Source organism: Canis lupus, chromosome 30 (genome assembly GCF_003254725.2).
Source record: "Canis lupus dingo isolate Sandy chromosome 30, ASM325472v2, whole genome shotgun sequence".
NCBI lineage: Eukaryota > Metazoa > Chordata > Mammalia > Carnivora > Canidae > Canis > Canis lupus.
Genome location: NC_064272.1, coordinates 26,344,315 through 26,354,515, shown reverse-complemented (window position 1 = coordinate 26,354,515; position 10,201 = coordinate 26,344,315). Strand labels below are relative to the sequence as shown.

Below are 10,201 nucleotides of genomic sequence, written 5' to 3'. Positions count from 1 at the left end.
AACTGGAACCTTCTTATGATATTATTTGCTCAGGAGTCTGAATAAACCATCTCTGATTTGAATCACGTCTAAGAGTTTAGTTAATTTGGTTCTAAAAAGAACTCTTAATAACAACACCACATAGAAGGTGCTATCAAGGTATGATCCCTGAAGTGTTAAATTGAGGTTTCAATATGAAAAGAAGAAAAGAAATAAGAAAAGATAGAGTAAGCCACGTTCAGTGTTTATAATTGCTCATATTTATATAAGCTTTTTTACTAAGAACTTTTACATTAATTATTTCATCGATGTAAAAGCATCATAAATTAATCTATAGGTAGAATAAGCACTGTTACTCTAAGTGTGAAGAAGCTAAATAAAACAAAGCTTAGGAAGCTTAAGTGACTTGCCTAAGGTTACAGAACTACTTATGACAGAGATTGAGCCAAAACCTAGAATATCTATTCATTAACCCATCCATCCATTTATTAATTAAATACTTATTGAGCATGCTGTATTTTAGTTCTAAGCCATAACATGAGAAAATTGACCAAAATAGAATAGTTCTTGCCCACACAGAGGTTATTGTCAGACAACAGGAAACAGACAGGAAAGTACTTACTGACATAACACCTAAATCCACCAACTGTATAAATTAAATTGTAGTCAATATTATAGAGGAAGGAAACAGGGAGAGAATAATGGAAAGCTATTTTTTTATTTTTTTTAAATAAAACCAAACATTTATTTACACCAAAGAATTCTAACACTGGATCTTTCATATATGAAGGACAAACTATTATATATGTATATACGCACACAGCAAGGGGTGGCAGGGCTGTAACAAGAGAGTTTATAGTTTTCCCACAATTACAGGTCTACCATTTCAGTTCCACTGGAGATAGTGGCTCTGCTCCTACCTCTCAGATACATTTACAAGACTGAACGGCAGGTCTTCTCACTGGATGGCATGTGAAGGAAGGGGAAGAAAGGAAGAAAAGAAGGTAGAAAGCTTGAGATGAAATTCAGTATGGCCATATCTTCCATTAGCTCTTAAAGAGTTGCTAACATGAAACCTATATAGACAATGTTTTTCTTTTGTAAAAAGCAGTAAGTTAAGCCCAATAAATAACTGAATTCAAAATGGCCAAGTCAAAGAAAACTCAAAAAAGATTTTCCCTCCCTCCCCTTCCTCACCAGCCCAAGGAATAGAGCATGTGGGGAGATGAAAGGGGAGAGAACCAAGGTAAGGAGCCTGGGAAGGAAGGTATTCTAATTTTAAACTGAACTGAAACTAAAAGTAGAAGTGAGTTGGGTTAGGGTTAGTTCAGTAAGACATGATTCATATTGAACAGAAGTTTTTAGGACCTGTCTGCACTTTGGGTAGATTTTCAGCATCTCAATGAAACTAAGACATATTTCCACTAGATTCACCAGAACAACCCCACTGAAGCACTTGGCATAAAGTGAGAAAAGTGACCAGCAGTACACTACTCTTATAGGTTGGGTCCTCCTTCCTCCTTCCTTTCCATCTTCTTGAAGAAGCTACATTTTTGTAATCTATGGAGAAGAGCATAAGATATAAACCCCACAAAGTGTGTGATGGTGGGGGAGCAGTGGTGCACATGGGAAGGTATCTCTACCCAAATGCAGCAGCCAGGATTGAGGCTGGTTCTTTGGTTCATCTTTGTTCTTTAGTGCTGAGAAACTGGATTTGAAAGGGGGGAAAGTTATGTCCTTGAAATATTCCACCTGCAGGTAATTTTACAAGAAATCCCCAAGTTGTGAAAAGTTTGAGTTAAAAAAAAAATCAACCCACTATAATTTTTTTTTTATGACTGAACTACTATAAATCCACAAGCAATGATTCCGACATGGTACTTCCAAGTATTTCAACTATCCCTGACAGGCACAAGCTGCATCAAGGAGGGTGCAGACTCCCCCACCTCTGCTTAGGCATCAGGAGACAGAAGAGGCCGTTACTGCTGAGCACCAGCAGCAGCTGGAACAGGCATCCCAAGGGGATTGGCAGCAGCAATCACTGGTAAGCTTCCAGAGGTCCAAGGGGTGATGGGGTTGGCACTGGTACCACTGACAGGCATACTGCCCCCCGGCATATTAGATGAGCCCATTTGAGACTAGTCCTTCACAACAGTATAGAAATAGGAGTACTTCATGGCCTCTGTTGCAGCAAGTTGTGACTGGTGATCATATTGCAGCAACTTATCCATGAAATCCAAGGCTTCAGGGCTGACAAGGTGCAGGTTTTCACTGCGGACAAAGTGTTCCCATTGCTTCTGGGAGTGTCTGCCCAAGATATAGTTGAAATGTGGATCTAATTCAATGTTGTATTTGTCAATAGAGTCCTATAAATCTTCTGTTCCCGAACCTTGGCTATCCACACCAATTGATCATAATTGTCATGTCCGTGGAAAAATCGCTCTTTCCAGAAGATCATACTTGCCAGCATACAACCCAATTTCCACATATCCAAACTATAATCATACATCTGATAGTCTACAAGTAGCTCAGGACCTCTGATGTATGGTGAAGCAACTCTGACATTATATTCTTGGCCATGATGGTAAAACTCAGCCATATCCCAATCTCTTAGTCATAGCTTTCTGTGCTCATGATCAATCATGATGACATTATGGGACTTCACGTCTCTGTGCAAAATTCCTATGCTGTGATAATAATGCCGGGCCTTCAGAATCTCATACATGTAAAATAGAATATCATAGTCTGTTAACATCCGGTACAATTGCTCAAAGTCTGTGTTGTTTATATGTTCAAAAACCAAGGCAAGAGTTCATGACACAGGGTCTTTAACAATATCTGCCATTGTGATGATATTGGGACTGCCTCAGAAATTCTCCAAAATCTTTATTTCACCTTTAACTGGCTTGCGAATTTTAACAACTTTTTCATTATTTGTGATGTTGATGGCTTCAAATACTGCCTTGTATTTATCCCAGCTGAATTTTCCAACCAGCTACTAGTTATCCTGATTACCCTACTCCAACACATGTGACTCATAGTCCCAGTACTCTTGGAGTCTATGTGTGTTAATATCTATTTTAATGCTGGTCCTGCTTGGCACAGATCCTGACATGTCAAACAGGTTGGCAAATGAAGGTGGACTTGATGTTTGGAGATGTGGTGGTCACTGTGTTCAAAAGTGTTTGTGGGTAAGACCTTGTTTCAGACCTGTTTCCTTTAAACTGTAGTGGAAGCAGCAATGGCAGCAGCTATCCTCTCTCCTCACACAGAAAATACAGTGGTGGCAGAAGAAACAAAGGGTTCAGCAGCCTGGAAAGCTATTTTATTTAGTTAAGATGGTCAGAGAAAGGGACACCTTGGTGGCTCAGTAGTTGAGTGTCTGCCTTCGGCTCAGGGTGTGATCCTGGGATCTGGGATCTGGGATCTGGGATCGAGTCCCACATCGGGCTCCCTGCGAGGAGCCCACTTCTCCCTCTGCCTGTGTCTCTGCCTCTCTCTCTCTCTCTCTGTGTCTCTCATGAATGAATGAATGAATGAATGAATGAATGAATAAATAAATAAATAAATAAATAAATAAATAAGATGGTCAGAGAAAGCCTCAATGAAGAAGTGCTATATAAGCCAAGATCTAAAGGCTAAGAAGGCTTCAGATGAGAGTGTGTGTGTGTGCATTCTAAATAGATCCTGATGTCCAAAGCTTCTGAGATGGAAAAGATCTTGACAGATAGCAGGAATTGAAAAAAAAAAGTCAGGCTGTTGCAATTTTAACAAAATACACCAACTGATAAGCCCTACCAAGCTCACAGAGCTTACAAACAGCTTTTATGAACTGTCTTTTGAGTATAAATAAACAAAAAAAGCAGACATCTTAGTAACATCTCCAAAATGAAAGAAAAGAACAAAATAATTTTTTTAAAGAAGGAGAAGGTGGGAAAAATACCCCCAAAGTCAAATGATAATATTCTTAGAATGGTAAGAAGTGATATGATATCCATAAAACAAGGACAGGATGCTATGAAAAAGGAAAAGGAAATCAAGAAGAATTTTTGAAGATTATAATCTGACAATCAAATTTTTAAAAACGGTAGAACAGTTGGAGGATGAAATAGGGGCAATCTTATTGATCCTATAAAAGCAATACTAAAGATAGATAATAAACAAGAAAAGAGAAGATAATCAGAAGATTAATACAAGAAACAACCATCCAACTAATCTGTTTCAATAAAAAAACCCCACAAATTAAAAGATACATTTCTTCATTTCTTAAAAAGATTTTATTCATTTATTCATGAGAGATACAGAGAGAGGGACAGAGACATGGGCAGAAGGAGAAGCAGGCTCCCCATGGGGAGCCCACTATGGGACTCAATCCCAGGACTCTGGGATCATGCCCTGAGCTGAAAGCTCAACCACCGAGCCACCAGGCATCCCCACATTTCTTCATCTTAAAAGGGATCATCGTGTGTTCAGCACAATGAATGAAAGAAGACCTGGTACTTTCCATTGTGAAATTTAGAACCCAAATATAGAAGATCCTAAAGTTTCTAGATAGAAAGGAAAAATGACACACAAAGTAAAAATAATCAAGGTGACATCAACTTTTCAACAGCAACACTGAAAATTAGAAGAAAATGGACCACTGGTTCAAAATTCTGATTGGATGTGATTTTTAACATAGAATTATATTCTATGTAAATTGTGAACCAAAAGAATAAAGATACAATAAATATATTTTCATAATTGCAAGGACTCAAATGGGTGTACTCTTCCTTAAAAAGGTATTGAATGTAGTCAACTACACTTCAGTAAAAGAAAAAAAAAGCTATTGAAGAATGGTCTTAAGCAAAGTAAGATTGTAAACCAAGAAAGAGAAAGGGATCCAGTCAAGAAAGATTTCACATAGCACAGGAGAGTGCTGAAGGGGAGTCATGAGATGTCAGTGGTGCTGGAGAACCAGGTTGAATTGATGCAGTAGGGCAGACATTAAGGAGGTAAAGACTCCAGTAAAAGATATGGAACTGTCAGGTTTTCTGATATGTTTGATTTGGGGAGAATAATGCCACTAGACATTTACCAGTATTCTTTGATTTTAAAATTCTGTGCTTAGGCTTCTTTGATAAAAACGAAAACCAGTTTTAAAAAACCACAAGCCACTGGACTGGATGAGATTGTTCAGGACAAGAGAAGAGCAGCTAAGATTGAGTCCTGAGAACAGTGTAACTAAGAGGCCAGAGAAAGGGAAGAACGAGAATCATGTGAGTCAGAGAGAGAACATAGGAAGGGGTGCTGCTACAGAAAAACTGAACAACATGAGGATTGAAGGTTGTCCATCTGATTTGGCATCCTATAGGTCTTTGGAAACTTTGGCATGCATGTTTCCAGTGGAAATCATTGGTGTGGGGATAGGGTCAAAAGCCAAGTTCAAGTGGGGAAAGTTAGCGTGAGGCCAATGTGTGGACAACTATATTTATGAAGCATTTGGCTCTGGACTCAAGAAATGAGGTTGTTCATGAAAAGCACTATGGGACAGCAGAGACTTTTTCTTTTGTTTTGCTTTTCATAAAACACGATAGAGCATGTTTGTTTTTTGGTGGGGCTGATCCAGTCAAGAGAGAGAAAGACTGATAATGTGCAAAGGGGGAACAACCAAAGGGAGAACAGTATTTGAGGGGATGAAATCCAGGCTGCGTGTAGATGAGATTGAACTTTGGGAGGCTGAAAGGCACCTTTTCCATTTTAACCAGAGCAAAGAAAGAGAAAATGGGCTCCAATGAAGATTGCAGGTTTGGTGAAAGGAAGATGATTTTTCAATTTTATCCATGAAATGAGAAGTCATCATCGGAGAGTAGAGAGGAAGGAATGTAGGAGGCTTCAGGAGAGAAAAGAAGGTATAAAATAGCCCTCTCAAGGAAGAGGTAAGTAAGCCAACAAGAGAAAAATATAAGGCCTGCTGGGCAGTTTTGCCCATTTGAAGCTGGAGATCATGTATTTAAATTGAATCTTCGAGCTCCATTGCACTTTTCTATGCACTTTCAGCAACCGAGTTACTGAAATCGGGAATCAGATCGGGGAAGGAGAAAGTAGAGCTCACCAGGAGCTGGGGTTTTATCTGATGAATAAGGTGGAGGGAGTGAGAAGTGGAAGGTTTTGCAAAAGAAAAGGAATACTGAGGGAATAGTGGAAGGCAGATGGCCAAAGGGCAAGAACTGACCCAGTGAGAAAATGGGTGGGGGGGGGGACCCTATGCAGGAAACCTCTCGCCCTGGGGATGTGGTCTTGAGGAAAAGTAGGTATTTGCACAATGTAATTATTTTTTCTGGGGTAGTAATTAGTAGAACAGGGTTGCATGCTTGCCAAGAGAACCTGTGGGGCTTTCTTTAAGGCTGATGTTCCAGGGCAAGACTAAAAGTGCCAACATCTGAGTTACCGCCATCTTCCTTTTTAAGACCCCCCAAGGGAAATAATTCATTTAAATAAGAGTTGATTTAAAGCTGACCCCTCCCCCAGTATTTTCCAGCTCTAATACTCCATGTGCTATAGAAGGAAAGGTCTAGGCTATGGAAAAACTGGTGTTTCAAATTCTGCAGCTTCCACTTCAAAGGCTTTGGCTTCAGAGACTATTTGCCAGAATATCTGTTGTTTTTCATGTATTTCTTAGAGATCTGATATCCATTCTGAATAAGCAGAATGCACGTGTCCTGCTGTAGCAAAGAGAAAGTCATGCATCATCTTAAGCATAAATGATAGGGTTTTATTATGTCAAACGAGAAGTGTCCAACTGGCCTTGCTGAATAATTATTGTAAAGAGGAAGAGCTACGGATCAATTACTCTGAAATCAATTATTTTGGTTGACATTTCTAGGCATAACTGCATGGTAAATACCGAACCCATAAGATGTGACCATTTTAGTTGCGTATCGCCTGTTCTAACTAGCATGCTTTCTCTGGGTTTAAGAATTTCGTGTTCAGAATGCTCTTCCCCTGATCCACCCATATTTAGAGCTTCTCATCCTGTTGATCTCATTTGAATCCCACCTTTTTGGAGACACCTTCCCTGACCTTATATACCATCCCCATTCTTATTCTCTATCATAGATACACTCTGTTACCTTCCTCCTGGCACTTAGCACCTTTTATAACTATGTATTTTTGTGTGTGTCATTCAGTATCATATCCCCTATATGGCACCCATGATGGAAACCACAAATTTATATGGAATGTTTGAAAATAACTGGAGAAGGATGCCTGGGTGGTTCAGTAGGTTAAGTGTCCAACCCTTGGTTTCGGCTCAGGTCACGATCTTAGGGTGGTGAAATCGAGCCCCACATTCAGCTCAGTGCTGGGAGTGGAGCCTGCTTAAGATTCTCTCTCTCTCTTCCACTGCCCCACCCACACTCTAAAAGAAAAAGAAAAAGCTGCAGAATCTTAGTATCTTGGGCATGAAGACTTTTTGTGGGATTAGGTGGTTATGCGATTGTTGGGTCTCCAATACTGGTCTTCCACCTCCATTTGGACAGTGACTTCATTTTTCTCTCAAAACGATGCCCAGTATATGACAGGTGTCCTTAAATATGCATTCGTCCAATAAATGAATGGATGGGCAGACAAATGGTATATGTTTCACAATTTTTCAGAAGAAATAACTGCCCTAATATAAGTATTCTGTAGATGTCTTATTGAGATTTTCTTTTAACTGAGTGAAGGCAAGTTACAATGGCCTTAAAATTTTTCCAAGTAAAAATATTTTATCCTTTTTATGGCTGGATAATATTTCATTGTATGTATATATACCACATCCTCTTTATCCGCTCATCTATCCATGGACACTTTGGCTGCTTCCTTGCTATGTGAAGTATAACTTAAGGCCTCAATCATTCATCTATCTGGATTCAGAAGAGCATTTTTGGAAAAGAATCCTGTTCCTACTCAGAATGTTCCCTGAATTTTACTCATCCCATACCAGGGTTGGGGTGGATTTTATTCAAGTTGTGTCCTTGTTATGCAACTGTGCCCAGTTTTGTTAACTTATTTGGGTCTACACTCAACCACTATTCCCTGCCATTTGAACAATGTCTAACTCACTATTACTTAGCATCTTCTATAACTGAGCTAGGAAAATGACACTAAAGGATGACAATGGAGAAGGGGGATTTATTGAAATATACAGCACTTCCATTTCTCCAAGTTTTCCAAGCTGTGGTTCTGAACAAAACTGGAGTAGCCAGATGCTAGGTACTAGACTATGTCACATTTGTCCCAAAAAGACTGCATTTCTGAATATGCTTGGTTTTGATGCATCAGCCTCCACTGGGGACCATTGTAAACACAACCTGGGAAAAGCCATCCTTAAGTCCATTGTGAGTAATTGTTGAGAAAGTCATTCATTACCAGAGCATACCATATCTTCTGTAGGAAAAGCCACAGGAGATATCCTCATATGCTCTGGGTGTGAAGAGAGGTTTGAAAATTGATTTTATAATTACATTATCATTGTGAATTGCTCACCTGATCAGATTCCTCTTTTCTTCTTGGCTTCTGGAAAGTTGATAACTAACTATGGCTTGCCCCTGCAGGCATGCAGTCCTTGGATGCTCATTGAGAACCACATTCCTGGCTTGACTTTGTCTGCACCCAGATTTTTCTTCTTGTGCCTGCATTTAAACCCATGCCTTCGTGTCCTATGTTAGATATTCTTGGACATTGCTTTAGATTATTTTATTGGAAAGTAGAATATGTATATAACGAAGTATTTATAATCCCTTTCTTGCTGAACTTCTTTAAGAATTACCTATAAGGTGTATGCAGAACTTAAAATATAAAAGGTACTCAATTATTGATTCTACTGCTGCAGCTCCATGATGGCACCTTAAATATTCTTACCTCGCCAGCCAAGTGTTGTCTGTAGCTTTAAATAGACCCTGGTTAGATTATTGTTTTAGCTTCAACTCTCAGCTCTCCCACACAATTACCCTAATGGCACATCCTGGATAACAGCTGGAGAGTATTAGAGATGTCAGTCTGGTTTTAATTTCATTAAGAATTACTTGGGACTGCTTCGCAGATCTGGCTACTAACTACTTATTGAGAGAAGGGAAGGTACTGAGCTTTGGAAAGAGGTCCTATTCATAATCCAGTGAGTAATTTGGAAGGGCCAGGTGTCAGCTAGGATTTTGCTACTCCAAGTGTGGTCAGCAAACCAGCAGCATCGGCAGTACCTGAGCACTTGTTTCTCAGGCCCCACTGCCCACCTCCTGAATAAGCCTCTGCAATTTAACAATAGCCCCAGGTGATTTGTATGCGCTTTGATGTTTGAGAGGCACTGAACTGGGACAAACTGTGAGGACAGCGGTGCGGGCAGCCTGCAGTAGCTGAGGGAGAAGTGCCTTGCTGCCAGCTCACTTGGCAGAATTTCCATGGGATTATGGGAAGAGGATGCACGCTGTAATCTGATGAGTGGTTCAGATCCCAGCTCCACTACTTGTGTGTCGTGTGACCTTGGACAGTTTGCCTCACCTTTCACAACCTTAGTTTCTTCATTTGGTAAGTAATCACACACCCCTCAAAAGATTGCTCTGAGGATGGAAGGAAATGATGTATGATAAAATGACCCACAAAGAAATACAACAAAGTCTGGCAATTTCTAAGCAATGACTTATGACAACTGGCTGTAGTCTTTGCCTGAAGGACACCGGTTGTCATGGACATCTCTAGATCACAGGGCCTGGAGGGTGGATATCTATGGACCAGATGCCAGAGTCACCACACACTCTGTCTCTAAGAGCCCAGGGCTCTCCAAAATGTGAGCATCTACCATTGAAACTTCTCTACAAGCAAAAAGGAGCCAGGACTTCCTTGCCTGATTCTACCTCAGGGGGAAACCAACTGGGAGACAGTAGCCCATCCTGTAGAGTAGGAATTATGAGTTAGACAAAGAAAGGGGAATTAATTGACTCATAGCCCACAGCTGACATTCATGGACTTGGTGTTTGGACACAGCTCTTTCAAATCTGTGCTTCTTTTTTTTTTTTTTTCCTATATGGTAGTTATTGAGGATACATTGAGATACCCATCATTGTAATTAGGAGTTTAATGATACAAATCTAATAATATCAATCCTGGGGTGAGGTACCCTCCTATTTAATGCATATCTAGGTCCATTCACCAACATAGGGAGTTTCTTGTTTAAGCATTTTTGTAAATATAAATGATGTCTCCTTAA

The 10,201-nt window shown here is 39.9% G+C and overlaps 1 pseudogene; it reads right to left on the bottom strand.

Annotated features, from left to right (window-relative positions):
• Positions 1-1,958: 1,958 nt before the first annotated feature.
• Positions 1,959-3,094, bottom strand: LOC112675453 (casein kinase II subunit alpha-like; annotated as a pseudogene).
• Between the last annotated feature and the right edge of the window lie 7,107 nt (positions 3,095-10,201).